The sequence below is a fragment of the Chroicocephalus ridibundus genome, chromosome 2 (assembly GCF_963924245.1).
Source record: "Chroicocephalus ridibundus chromosome 2, bChrRid1.1, whole genome shotgun sequence".
Classification (NCBI taxonomy): domain Eukaryota; kingdom Metazoa; phylum Chordata; class Aves; order Charadriiformes; family Laridae; genus Chroicocephalus; species Chroicocephalus ridibundus.
Genome location: NC_086285.1, coordinates 137,959,211 through 137,973,310, shown reverse-complemented (window position 1 = coordinate 137,973,310; position 14,100 = coordinate 137,959,211). Strand labels below are relative to the sequence as shown.

The window sequence follows — 14,100 nt, the reverse complement described above, 5'->3', positions numbered from 1 at the left end:
GTGCCAGCTGAAAGGTGAAGTCAGCCGAATATGGGTTTGTGTGTGGTCATTCAGAAAGCCTTTCCTTACCCATCAGCATCCCAGTCTTCTAGCTGGTTGTCTTCCTGGAGCTGTGTGAGAGGCACCACGTGCTCTGCTCTGCAGCGCTGGCACAGGCTTCCTTGATGGGAATTTTGGTCGGTGGGTCTGTTTTGGTCAAGCAGAGCAATGACTGCCTCATTGGAAATTGCTGTCTTTGCTCACTTTGCCAAGTTCTTAAAAGCCGGTTCTGCTCTTGCAATTTCTGTAGATGCTGCAGATCTATACATTGCATTTGCTTGTTTCAAAGCCTGTTTTGAAAGCATAGCGAATGAGGTCTCCATTGGTATGGACAGAAAATAAATAACAAAACAGACAGCTGGTGGTTCATATTTCACGTTCAAATTACAAAGCTATCCCACTGCGGAGGGTACGGGAAAGCATACTGTGGTTAGGAAGTTAGTCCAGGCATGCAGACTGCAAGGCGTATCGGGTACCTCTGCATGGAGACCGGTGAGATCCAGTCTTCAGTACGTAGGCTGGTACTGCTTGCATTCATTTCGGTCTGAAGAGATTTGAGGAACATCAAGTTTATATTGAGTTGCCACTTAAATAATTAACATCTCCCAACACCTGGCAGATGTGAATTTTCAAACACTGCAGTTCTTTTCTGTTCCAAGGATCCCAGCCCTTGCTGGGTGGCTGTTTCTAATACGTGATGATATGGGACTGGACCGGATTTGGTTGTATGTAATGCACTCAATTTGTGGCTGAGTTGAGAAATACTGGGAAGATTCCAAGCCCCTTCCTTAGCGCAGATAAAGCTTTGAAACTTTCTATGGAATCAGTACTTCGCGAATGCATACCATCTTTACATACGACGTGTTGCTAAGACAAGTGAAGAAGCTCGAAGGTCACCGCATTGTACTAGCTGACCTGGTCCATGTTCCTAGTTTTTCCTAAAGGAAAGTTGGTTTGCTCAGACAAGCTTACTGGTTTAACTTTGCTTTTGCAGAAGCTGAGAGCACACCTCTGGTAACATACTCGGTTACCATAACTCGTCTGACCAGTTACCTCCTAAACTACAGTGACTGGTTGTACCAGTTTGTGTGAATATACTCCGAGTCCCTCTCTCAGTCTCTTTTTGGTATCTGTACATAGTACAAGAGATACTTCAAGCCCAAATCTTGAGCCCATGAGAAGTGCATAAATATAACTGACATATGATTGATGGAAACATTGCTTCTTGGTAGTATTTATCTTTAAAATGAATCTAGAAATCAATGAGCTTTACCAGACCCTTTAAAGATAGAATTAATGTAAAATCAATTTAATACCACACATGCTTATGAAGTCTTACCTTGTGGAAACCAGAGGATTATGATAGTTGTCTTTAAATCTGTCAAAGATGAAGCGGTTTAGTTCTGAACTCTCATTCTCTGTAAGAGATACTCAGATCTGGAAATGAAACACCTCTGAAAGGTGGGAGTTTTTTCACTCTCTTCCTTGTTGAATAGCTCATCATTTTGGAAATTTTGTTTGCAATAAGAGTGTGTTGATGACTCTGCTGCGTGTTTAAAGGACCTGGATAATGTGAATTCTTGCACAGGAAATCAGAATTTATGAACTGCTTATCATGCCATGTAATCCTCCATCAGCATTAGGCAGCCACATGGTGCTGAGTACAGCTGAAGGTCCAGTGAATTTTCCTTCCAGTTCAAAAAAGTTGGGAATCTCAGAGCGGGAAAAAAAAAGAAAAAAAAAGGAAAACAAAAAAAAAAAGATGGTTTTATGGGGGTTTTTAGTGTCTTTTAAAAATCTGGATTTACTTCTCTGATCCCATTTATGGTACAACCCAGAAACAGTTATTTGGCCTTGAGTGAGGCTGGAAGGTGAAGACAGGATGCTTTCAACCAGCCTCTGTGGAGGAGAAATAGTATTGGACTTTAGCCTGGCAGCGTGGGATTTTTAACCATGTTAAAAAATGACCAAGCTCCCCGTGGATCACCTTACAGCTCTGGTTCAGAGAGTGGCTGAAAGAAATACTTTCAGATGGAGGTGGGGAAGGCAAGCGTGGCCAGTGACAATGGAGGTGGGTGGACTGAGGACTTCTTTCAGCCAGCCAGGCTGCCGAGGGTCTCTCAGTGTGGAACCACATCTCCAGGTGCTGCATGAATACAATGGTCTGGGTATTTCACTGAGGGCTTCCTCCCCTGAGGTTGGTATGGCTCTGGCACATCAAGGGCAAAAGGTTAAGGCCAGTCTCAGTTTTAGGAAGCATAATTATTCGATTAAATAGCATAAAATGCGTAAGAAAGCGTGGGTCAAGTAGTCGTTGGTGAAGTGTCCAAGGTGAAGTGTTCCTGTCCCCCAAGGGTTAGCAGAAATACCTGTTTGTGCAGTCGCTTTGTTACATGTGGAGGAAGGCGGTTTCCTGTGGTAGGTGTTGTGGGGCCAGGGACCTGTGAGGGGTGAAGTGCAGGGCCAGGGTCTCTTGTGTGGGTCTCTGTAAGAGGATGGCTGAGGTGTTTGCAGGCTCTCCCCTGCAAACCTGCGTCTTCTGCAGGACACGCAGGCCTGGTGTGACACGTATGGTGGTCATGGCTGGGCTTCGCAGTGGTCTGCCATGTTCCCTGTGTCTCTGCTCTGGGTTGTCTGGCGTGGTGTCTGGGCGTCTCAGTGGTCTGCCATGTTCCCTGTGTCCTTGCTCTGGGTTGTCTGGCCTGGTGTTGGCATGGTGGGGGTACAAGGCGTGTGGCAGAACGAAAGGGTGCGAGCCGGTGAGCCAGGTGCTGGTAGGAGAGGGCTTGCTGGCATCTGGGTGCTCACCAAGAACGGGGCAGCGCCGTCAGCAGCCCGGCCATACTGGCTGCTGGAAAGGTATTGAGAAGAGGTGAGGAGGTGCTTCTCTCGGAGCTGTGGGGGCACATGGATCATGTGGTTTGGTGCTTAAAATTAACAGCTTGCCTATGTGGGGAGTTACTGAGGGAGAGCTGCTCTGCTTTCAATTTCCATCCTACCTGTTTCCTTAATAACGTTCGCCGGCAGACAGTCTCCTACCTAGGGGTTGGGGTTTGCGTATATTCAGCATAAATACAGAACCATACGAGCCTGAGCCTTCTCCTTTTTGCTTGTGTGGGTTTGGGGGTGGGTTGGTTGGGTTTTTTTTTTTGTTGCATGGGGTTTTGTTTCTTGTTTTTTCTGGAAAGCCCCCTCTCCTTGTCTTTAGCGTTTCACTTTCTTTGAGTCGATAAAAGCATTTTCTATCTGTGTTGACGCTAAGGGGCTCCACCATGTTGGCTAGTGTACGCCTGAAGACATCTCTTATCTCCACTGCTGTCGGTGGTAGCTTCTGCACGTCTGTAGGTTTCCTTCCCCGAGACGTCAGGTTTTCCCTCTGCTGTCTTTCGCTTGCCCTTCCAGATGGCCGGCTCTCCTGCAGGAGTGAGCACCCTCGGGCAAGGGCACTCAGCTGCAGCTCCTCAGTCTGAAAGGGTCATAAATACATGAAGTTTGTGCTTTTCATTACACTGAACGTAACAGGAGGAGCCACCTTGTCAGCATGCTCCCAAGGGGAGGATCTGCACTAAAAGGTCTGCGTAACAGCAGCGGGGGGGGGGGCGAAAAAAAGCCCTTTGAGAGCAGTGTCCCTGGGCTGGATGTTGGCGGCTCGGAGTCAGGGATCTCAGAGGTCATTTGTGGGCCTGACTTGCAGCTCACCGTCTTGCCTTTACCTCTTCGTTTTCTTCCTCCTTTGCTGTTTGCGTGGCCGCGCTGCTGATGCTGGACGCCTGTGGCTGTTGTGAGGGCTGCTGGCAGCGAGCACCGGCGGCTTGTCCCTTGTTCCAAAATAACCCAGCCACCTCCTCACGGGTTTCTAGCATGAGGTCGATGTTTGCGAGGAACGTGGTGGGATGGTGGTGGTTTTGAGGAGGTGAGGATCCGTGAGGTTTTGGCCTTGGTGAGCGGGGAAGGGAGGTGGCACCAACCATCAGCAGAGGCTGAATGCTGCTGCCTGGCACAATGTAGGCTTTCCTGATGCTGGAGGACACGGAGGTGGAAGGAAGGAGGTGTAGGAGTTGCACTTGTGCAGGTCCACCTTCAGTCAGGCGCAGAAAGCGAGCAAGCAGTGATTCTTGCCCATGCTGCTCGCCCTATGGCATGTTTAACAAAACCCACCCTTCTCAGATGTAATGGAAAGGAATTAAAGAAACACCTCGCAACAGGAGTTAAGTTCATTTTGTGTAGACCCGTCTCGTAGAAGTGGAGCGATTCAAACACTCCTGTGGCAGGTTTGCATCTGCAGGGCTACGGTGGCAGATGTCAGACCCACAAACCGCGCTGACAGCAAAAATACGGTGCAGGAGTGACTAAGGTGATTATGGAGCTGCATGAATGATTAATTTACTCTGCTTTTGTTTCATTTTTGATCCCAGGCCTTGTGCAAAAAAAAAAAAAAAAAGAAAAAAGGCAATTTTGGAAGAAGATTTTTTTTAAAATGAAAAATAAGGCAGTTGTAATAACAGCTTTACTATGCAGATGTGCACCGAAACTACTCCAAGAGGAACAGAGTAGAAAATCAGTTGCTACTGTATCTCTGTAACATGAATATTTGAAATTTGTAGAGAAGTATTCACCAAACACTTTGCGATCAGAATATCTGTTCACATTTTAAGAGGACAATATTATTATTCTTCAAATAGGATATGCAGTGACATAGTAGTAGTGCTTTCTTAATAACCCTCCTTTAAGCTCAGTTTAGAAAGCATTTGTTTTGTTATTAAAATTACTCCACATATTTGAGACAGACTTCAGCTGATCAACTACATAACACGTGCTAGACACGTATTGATTTTTTTGTCTTAGGCCAGCGTTTCCCCTGGGCACCATATTATTTATTCATAAAGCAGAAATGATGTCTGACAGGCAGTTAGAGGGGTGTAGAGCTGTAGCCCAGAAACAATGTGAAAAGCTTTGCCAGGACCCCAAGAAATCAATGTGCTGATGCTAAAGAGCGGCCTTTTAATTCTGAGCACACGTTCTTGCAACCGTTCAGTGTGGAAAAGGAAATTTAAATAACAAATAGTTACTATTAAAACTGCAGGCCTAAATTTTCATTCATCGTTATTCCAATTATCTGAGGCAAGGTGGAAATAGGCAGAGAAGGCAGCTAGCCAAGCCCAGACACCTCTCAGCCATAAAGCAGGCTTGCTGCTTTAGCCCTAATTTGTACATTTGTATCTAGATTTCTGTTGGAAGTAAGACATTTTTATCAATAAAGATTTTAAACCTGAGTGTTATTCAGAGAGCCAGATATTCCTAAAACGCGCATGATTCATAACCGCTTACTCTAATTGAGTGTTAGACTGATGTCTGTACAGCAGGTTAAAATAATAAATAGATGGTATTTTTAGACTGTGAGTTGAAATATTTTGATAAGGTAGTCATTGTGATAGACCTGTTTGAAAAGAACTAGGCAGAAGATGATCTGCTCTGGTTTTGTTAATTCAAAATTAGATCACAGCATACTATCAAGTAGTATTTGCTGGTAGAAGATACATTTTATTTCCAAAAATGTTTTGTCTAATGAGAAAAAAAAAATTGAACTCACAGGTGGTATTAGGAAAATTTTTATCTGACCTTATACTTCTCTCAACAAGATAAGTAATTTTAATTATTGAAGTATTATATTTGAAATGAGTAGACCTCTGAATATCTTGTCAAATCAGGCCACTATGGAATTCATTTCTTGTTATTTAAAACACAGATAATGCAGTCAAAAAAAATAGCACGTCATCATGTAATTAAGTATTTCATCTTAATGTATAAACACAAGGGAGCTGAACTAAATTTGTTCTGGCATTTCTCGACTTTCTAGTATTTGACTTTGAACCTGAATGTTCTTTGATATATAGGGTTGGGAATTTCAAAATTTGCTTTGCATATTTTAAGGGGGGAGGGGAAGTCTATGAAAAGAATTCATTTCTACTCTATTGATGTGAAAGTTACTGCCTTTCTCTTGGTTAATAAGATGATCGTGTTATTTACAGTGAAACCAGGGCACATGTTAACCTTCTGAAGCTAAGAAGTTAACATGTATTCCTTAAATTGGTCTGCAGAACACCTTATAGTTGTTTTCCCCAGGGGAGGCTTTGACCTCTTCAATCACGAAACATCACAATAAATGCAATTTTAAATCACTCAACTGGGACAGCATAATCTGCGTCCATCCAGAATAAGTAAGAGTGTCTGAAGCATGCACACATCTTTTTATTATTTTTTTTTTTTACCCAGGAAGTGGTCTTTAAAAAGAAGAGGAAAATATGATACCTCATTGGTATCTTCTAGGAAATCAAATGTATGAACCTTCACATTTAGTGTTCTGACATATGACGACGGCATGGGGAAGCACTACAGTGTTTTCATATGCCTGTCTTTCATGGATTTGAAAATCTAATTTCATTTGACTCAATCTGAAGAAAGTGTAGGAAAAAATGACATTTTCCTGGGCTATTGTACATGTTGCAATAGGCATATTTTTTGTGGTTGCTATCTGATGAGAACATGAAGTCATGAAAAGACTTCATTTCTCAAAAAAGGATGTATTTTGATTTGCTCTTGCCAATAGTTTTAGATGCTGCTGTTAACTCGCAAGAGTTACCATGTACAAGGAGGTTTTAAATAACAAATTTACTGCAGAGCGTTAAGGATGTCTGTATGTTAAGTAGCGACCCTAAATGTCACTTTTCCAAACTGTTAAACTAGAGCTGTAATAATAACTCTTTTAATCTATTTAGATAACCAGTAGCCGGTCAGTTAATAAGGTTTCTTTGTCCAAAGCTCAACTGCATCTCTCTGCCTCTCTGAACTCTGTTTTCTTAATGGAGTTCTGTCATTACTGTTGTCAGGAACATAACTCTGTTCTTTTGACAGCAGAAGAATACCCAGCCCCAGATAAAGCACTAAAGTGCGGATACGTGCATTTTCCGCTTCAGCAGCCTGGAGTGCTCTTCAGGACACTCAGACAGAGGAGGTCTACACCAGAGCTGGTCACCCGAGGTTTCCTCTAGTCAGGGGAGGGAAGTAGCTATTTTCAGGACATGGCCCATTTAACTTATTTTGGAGGCTTATTTTATTGTACAGTAAGTTGCATCTTGTAAGAGCCTTACAGAATGCTGTGGTGTGAAGGGAGTGTAGGCACCCAGTTGTGGGGTGGAATTCAGCTTCAGGCTGACACACATGTTGAGTTACTTCTGAGCATCTGGGTCCTTGTGTGAGCGCAGCATCTCCCTTCGAGTCAGTGGAGGTGTTATCCCTGTAGCTGGGGGAGCCTGGAAAGCAATGCCACTCTCCCTGAGCCAGATCCTGCTCTGTGGGACCACTCGCTACGGATGACTTAACTGGGCTGGACTGGTTGCAATGTTCTTGTTACCAGGATGCTGGGACTTGGTGTGCTCTTCCAACCCACAGTTAGTTAGGACAGTGATACATTAGCAAGCTAGTGTGTTACTTACTGGCTTTCCCTTGGGCGTTGATTTTTATTAGCTTGTACAAGGCACAGTGAAGAGCACTAAGCAAAAAAAAATGAAACCCCAGCCATATTTTTTAATGGGCATTTTCATTGTTAAGGTTTATCTGAAAACAGTGCAAGGAAGCAAAAGGAGCTTCCTTAATTTTGTGATGTTGTTGTGTTCCTAAAATTGCTTTCTTCTGGTGCTTTACTGGAACTTTGGATGAAAAGTGATTGATTGGGAAACCACCATTAAAAAGGTCATGTATTGGAAGAAGATATCTGTTACGTTTTTCTATTTTTACCTTTTTTTTCCCCTTAAACAGTAATTTACCTAATGTCAACATGTCTTTAGTGAAACAACTTGCCTTAGCGAACAAACAGATGTTTTCTGAGGCTTAGTAAGAGGCTGGTAGACACTAGTCCATCTCACAGGTCAGCTGGATAAAAGGCAGTACTGCTGTTGAGACCGTCATCTACTGAAAGGCAAATGTGTTTGAAGACCAGGGTTTGTTACTGAGCTCCAACGGACCCCAGGTACTTCTGTGCTCTGAACTTTGTAAAATGGCTGAGCTAAGGAGATGGCAGGAAAAGTGTTATCTGAAATATTTTCTAACAGAATTATATAGCAGGTACACGTGTAAATCAATTTATAAAAGACCAAATTATTTGTGGAACACGGAAGTTTCCAACTGTTGCATACAGATATTTTAGGAGTCATTAGAAGATAGTAACTCCTGAAAACAACCAACTTAGCTAATGATGTCCTGGGCTTAAAAAAAAAAATCAGTTGTGAAGGATGTTGAATAAGGCATGTTTCTTCCTCCAGAGATGTCTGTGGACTGAGAGTTGTTTAGGAGCCAGCCCTAGGGATGCCTTTGGTCATGAAGCAATGCCACCTCTCAGGCCACTGCCAAGCATGGTCCACATATAGCTTGTGTAGCTTTTACCTTGTTCAAACCTGCTGTAAAAAGAAATTTGTTTTCTTGTGAGCATTTCTGTAATATTCATCTCTCTCTCTCTATCATAATGGTAGTAAGAAGCAGCCTGATTTCATACCCAAAGCGTTTCTGGCACATCCATCCACACATCCCTCCAGTTCATCAGCTTCATCACTGACCTGCCATGTATCCAAACCAGCATCTGTGGGCTTTATTCATTGCTGCTGCTGAAGTTAAAGATGAGCTGTGGGCAGACAACAACACACTTAACCTCATTTTCCCCTTTTAAATCCTTTAAAATCTCCTCTGCTGTAATCCCTGAAAAAAAAAAAAAAAGTAGGTTAACAATGTGTTACAGCCATTGCCTCTTGTTTTGGCTGATGCTGTCTCTGTTTCCTCCTCCTTCCATGTCAACATCCGTATCCACTTACTGGCCTCTTCTTTTTTTTTTTATGTTTAAATGTAACTCTCAGAGGTAAGAACCATCTTTTTTGTTCTCTCAGAGCACAGTCTCCAGCATGCCTGTGTCCTGGCCTGGGACTCCTAGATGCTTCCGTAACAGAAGGAAGAGAGAAAATAACTGTGATGGCTCAGTGCTTCACAACTTTCATAGGCTTTTTCACAGCACAACGTGAGGAAAATGAATGTTGTTATCATATGGCAAAGGTAAAAAATTAAGGCATATGCCTTTAATAAGGAATGATCTTAACATATTTCTGTTAATTTTGAATGTCTGATCTGAAATACATATATCTTTTTTTCTTAAGGGCTTGTGGCATTTTTTAGTATTCAATATCAGATCTTCCAGCACTTCCATTTGCAGGTGTCCGGAGCTTGGGAAATCGGAGGTTTGAGTGTGGACAGGGTGTTTGTTCAGTGTTTTCCCAAGTATCCATAGCCTGGAGAAGAGAAGGCTCCAGGGACACCTTATAGCAGCCTTCCAGTACCTAAAGGGGGCCTACAGGAGAGATGGGGAGGGACTCTTAAAGAGGGAGTGGAGCAATAGGACATGGGATAATGGTTTCAAACTAAAAAACAGTAGATTTCGATTGGGTATTAGGAAGAAATTCTTTACTGTGAGGGTGGTGAGGCACTGGAACAGGTTGCCCAGGGAACTTGTTGATGCCCCATCCCTGGAATTGTTCAAGGCCAGGCTGGATGGGGCTTTGAGCAACCTGGTCTAGTGGGAGGTGTCCCTGCCCATGGCAGGGGGGTGGGAACTAGATGATCTTTAAGGTCCCTTCCAACCCAAACCATTCTATGGTTCTATGATAGGAACTCTTTGCCAAAACCTATGTCACCAGGTTAATCATAACACTTCCTCAGGTCTCCTGCCACGATGACTTTATGCCTTCCAGATTATGGAACAAAGGCAACACAATCCTATGGCTGGCAGTACTCAGAAAATCAGCAATATAGGAGCCTCCCCCTGCGCCTGTGTTCATATGCCCCTACTCAGCGTTCACATGAGGGCATGAAGTGTGCCTGGGCCACAGGGATGGGCTGAGGCAGGACCGCAGGCTCTGGGAGCTGTGCTTTTGGGGCAGCGTGTGTTTTGCCGCAGGCAGAGTTGCCGGCTCCACATGCTGCTGCAGCGCTCGGCTGAGCGCGGGTGTTGGGAGAGCACCAGCCTGGGCAGATCTGACTGGGTTTGGGCTGGGACCACAAAAGGTTCCTCCACACTTGTAACAGGCATGCAGTATTTTTACACCAGTGCTATTAAAATATAAATATTATAATAAATACAAACATCAAAGATATTTTTACATAAAATAACCTTACTGCTGTTACTACTCAGTAGTTTTCTTAAAATTTAAGTTAAACTTCAGTATCTTTTATCATTTCAATAAGGGTTATGTTAATTGAAATAGCACATTTAGTCAACAAATATTTATTGAGGGACAATAGTGTTCCTGTAGATCGCATATCTCATAAAAACTCTCCAGTGTGCTGTTAAAAGCATTTGCTTCCTTTTATTGAAACGTAGGGCCTACACACAATACATGCCAGTATAGGGTGGGATAAAGTTTTAGCTGCCATTTGGGATAGGAATATTGTAATTGCCATTGAATCTATTATTCAATGTCTCTGTTGGCAAATCTGGGCGTCGTACTCTTATTATACAGTGTTTGATGGTGTTCCCTTCCTGAAATCATGCTAAATCTCAATTTATTGCCTTTTTTTTGGTGCGTAGGAAAATCATGATTTTAACTGTCACTGTCTATGACGCTTTTGAGACAAGTTGCACATACCAAGGAGAAATTAAACTTTATTTTCAGTGGTGTAAATCCTCTTTGTGATGTCTTTAGGTGAGCCATTGCGCTCTCTCAGCAAAGCAGGTAGTGTTGGGGGTCCAGGTACTTTGCACTTTTGGCTCAGAGGATATCTCCACAGTGCACGATAGACAAGGGGAATGCATCCATGACAGGTTAAATCATTTGATGATGGTGGATTGGGGTTGCTGGCATATGCTGCCAGAAAAGGTAGTGAATAGGAGAAGTACATAAACGTTATTTACGTGCCTTCTGTGTTTGCAGGGCATTTGTCTGTATGTGTATGCGTAATTAATTTCTAATTGATGCTTGAACAAACATAGACGGGGCTACACTACAACAATTTTTACTGGTGTGAAAGAGGTTGTCAGGTGAAAAGTCGAAATATACAAAGCTCAGTCTCTAAAAATAGATGAAATAATATAATACTTGCTTATTGGGAAATCATATAGTGCATCTGATAATATAAATAATTTAAAACCACAGACCATCCATTCAGTTTAAGCAGCCATCAAATGGTATCAGCTTGGCTCAGTAGTGACTTGACCCCTCAATTGTGTTCAGTATTGTGCCTGAAACCTGCTATATTATCTTCCGGGTATTTTATATATGGCATAACTTAACTCCTACTTGGGAGTTTAGATTGACTATTGTTAATCAGTTTAATCAGTGAAATATCCACGTAATACTTATCTAGTTCTTCTAAAGAAAGTAAGGAGCTGGCTCTGCCTTGGCATCACCAGGAATGGATGTGGGCTTGAGCTTTCAGCCTTACCTCTGCATGTTCTTATGTTTGTGTATATCTTGTCTCAAACCATCAAAACTCTTAAACATACTTTATGGCCATCCGTTGAACAAAGCAAGCTGCAAACATCCCATCAACTTCTGATGGACATTTTTCAGAGCCAGCAGAGCTGTAGTCTGCAACTTGCTTTGAGGTAGCTGAAAAAGAAAATGGGAAGAATCACTCTGATCAATACATCATCGCTATGTTTCTATTTAGGGGCCTTTTAAGCATGCCTTTGCAAATGATTGCCTTAAAGCTTTTAATGTTCTTGCACTGCAAGAAGCTGAGCAACATTTTCAGTGCTTATTCACAGCATATAATCTTGGCATATATTCCTGCAGTCCACATTAGGCAGAAATCCCCCTCGAATTAAATGGGCTTTTTGCCTGACACAGTCCCTCATTCTAACTAAATTAGCAGTAACAGACTTAACTATAAATTATTTTTTGCTCTGGGCACATTCCCTAATAATTACCCTCCACTAGTAAATACTTCACCATATCGGTGAGATACAAGAGCTTTTAGTTCTTTAAACTCAGCAACAGTCTTGTATTTCAGGACTGGTTCTGTTGGAAGAGGAGTTTGACTGTTTTTTTTATGGTAAGAGAGATCACTCTAAAAAACAACCCTGAGCATATAATTAGGATATTGCCTTATGAAATTATTACCTTATAATATCCGAAGTTTGAAGTTCTTCCCCACTGAGCACCTTCTGCATTACAGATTGGGGTGGCCAGGTCTAGGAGACCTGGGTTCTTTTTTCAAAGATTTTATTTTCCAGGTATGCATTAATATTGAGAAGAGATTGATTCATGCTAGACTACATTTTTAGTACGGATTTAATTCCACTAGGAGTCAGGGTAGTGAAACGTGCTGCATGGCAGCTGGCACAACAGCATTTTTAATCAAATAATAGATTCCAGCTGGTGGGGAGTCAAGTGAGTTCTGAAGCAGACGTGACTTAATGCAGATTTTCCTTATTTCTTCAATAAAACGTATTACCTTTGCATATTAAGCAAGTGTAAATGGAGGAGGGGAAGTGAAGGAAAGCAAATTTGTAGATTTGCTAGAAATAAAACTAGTCATTATAACCTCATAAAGTGAGTTAAACAAGGGAGAATATGGGGGGTTGTGTTCTGAGTGATGAATTATCTTGGACTCCTCTCACATATCATGAAATGATTTCTGGTTTGCAGGTGTGCTTGTGATTACAGGATTCATTTTCTATACTCTGTCCTTGAATATTGCATTTGGTGCTCTTTAGCTACCTACTACTGTCACTGTCACCAGGAGTTGTCCTCACGTTAGTCGTCAGTCTCTGTGCTGTACTCCCCCGGCTAGGTTACAGCACGGTGGTGGGAACAATTAACCCCAGCAGCAAAGTGGGGGGCTTTCTGGTGTCACTGAACTGACGCTTTTTTTTCAGAGGGTCCTTTTTCAGTAATGTCTGTTTCTCTGCTCTCACTAAAAGCGTAAAGATTTTGATAGGATTCAGCTAATGAGGATCGTATAGATAGGTAGAGCTGAAACTACGTAATTGTGCTGCGGAGCCAAACGTAATGGTGCTGGAAAGGTCAGTGCATGTTGGAAAATGTCAACAGGTGCTGCATTTTCTATGATTTTTCTTGTTAGCTTCTATCCCATGATCTAAGCTCAGCACTTAGCCAGGACAAGCAACTCATTCATCACTTGATGCTTACCGGGGCTTAGTTCATGCTGTTAAAAGAAATGGCAAATGCCACAAAAATAACATATATTGGCTGAGGCTTTTTCTTACTGTTTTCTCCCCATCGGGAAGCTGAAAGCGATATGCTGGCTAGTTGCCTTTCTGTTATTTTGCTGTTGGGTGTTCCTCGCAGAACCAAGGTGCAGTTCAGCAGCCCCCACCAGAATCAGCAGGGTCTCGGTGGGAGCAGGTATCCTGCTGTCCTGTCGGCAGCCGAGAAGCGTGAACCTTTGAAGGAGCTGATAACTCCCATCCCATTAGCTGGAGCTGCAGAGATTTGATATTTCACAGAGTCCAGCCTGGAAGTAAATAGAGTATGGAAAAGCATGTCTGATGTGAGGAGACCCTTTCTGAGCTGAGTGATCCCTGTTCCCTCCCCCTGAGGGTCACTTGTTTCAATCAGGAGCCGCTGCATGATAGCGAGATCAAAGCCACTGGAAGCACTCAGACCTCTTCGTGACATTTGCTGGAAGTGTGCCACAAGGTAAGTTTTCTCTTTAAAAAAATCATTTATTTTCACTTTATCTGTGCGTTCAGAACTTCAGCCTCAGTAAAAGTCCTATGGAAGAAGAATACTAAGGAGTATCTTTATGTAGATTGCTGCAATTAACATAAATCTATTAATCCAGACTATCAAGCGAGTATTGATTGCAGCGTTTTTGCGCTACCTTCTGACAGGATGGAAAAGTGATGAGAGAAAAACAAGGCCAAATTGATCTCATAATTTCAGGAGTTGTCTTGAAAATAAAAATAAATATTCACATGGCTTCAATTTATTGCCTGTATTATTTCCATGATGTTTTGGTAGTTATTGTCAGTTTCTGACAACATCACAGTATATATTT

At 42.5% G+C, this 14,100-nt stretch overlaps 1 protein-coding gene across 3 annotated transcripts in view; it reads left to right on the top strand.

Moving 5' to 3' along the window:
* PAG1 (phosphoprotein membrane anchor with glycosphingolipid microdomains 1) overlaps positions 1 to 14,100 on the top strand; it is a 117,111-nt gene that overhangs the window by 28,471 nt on the left and 74,540 nt on the right. The gene's annotated exons all lie outside the window — the stretch shown is intronic.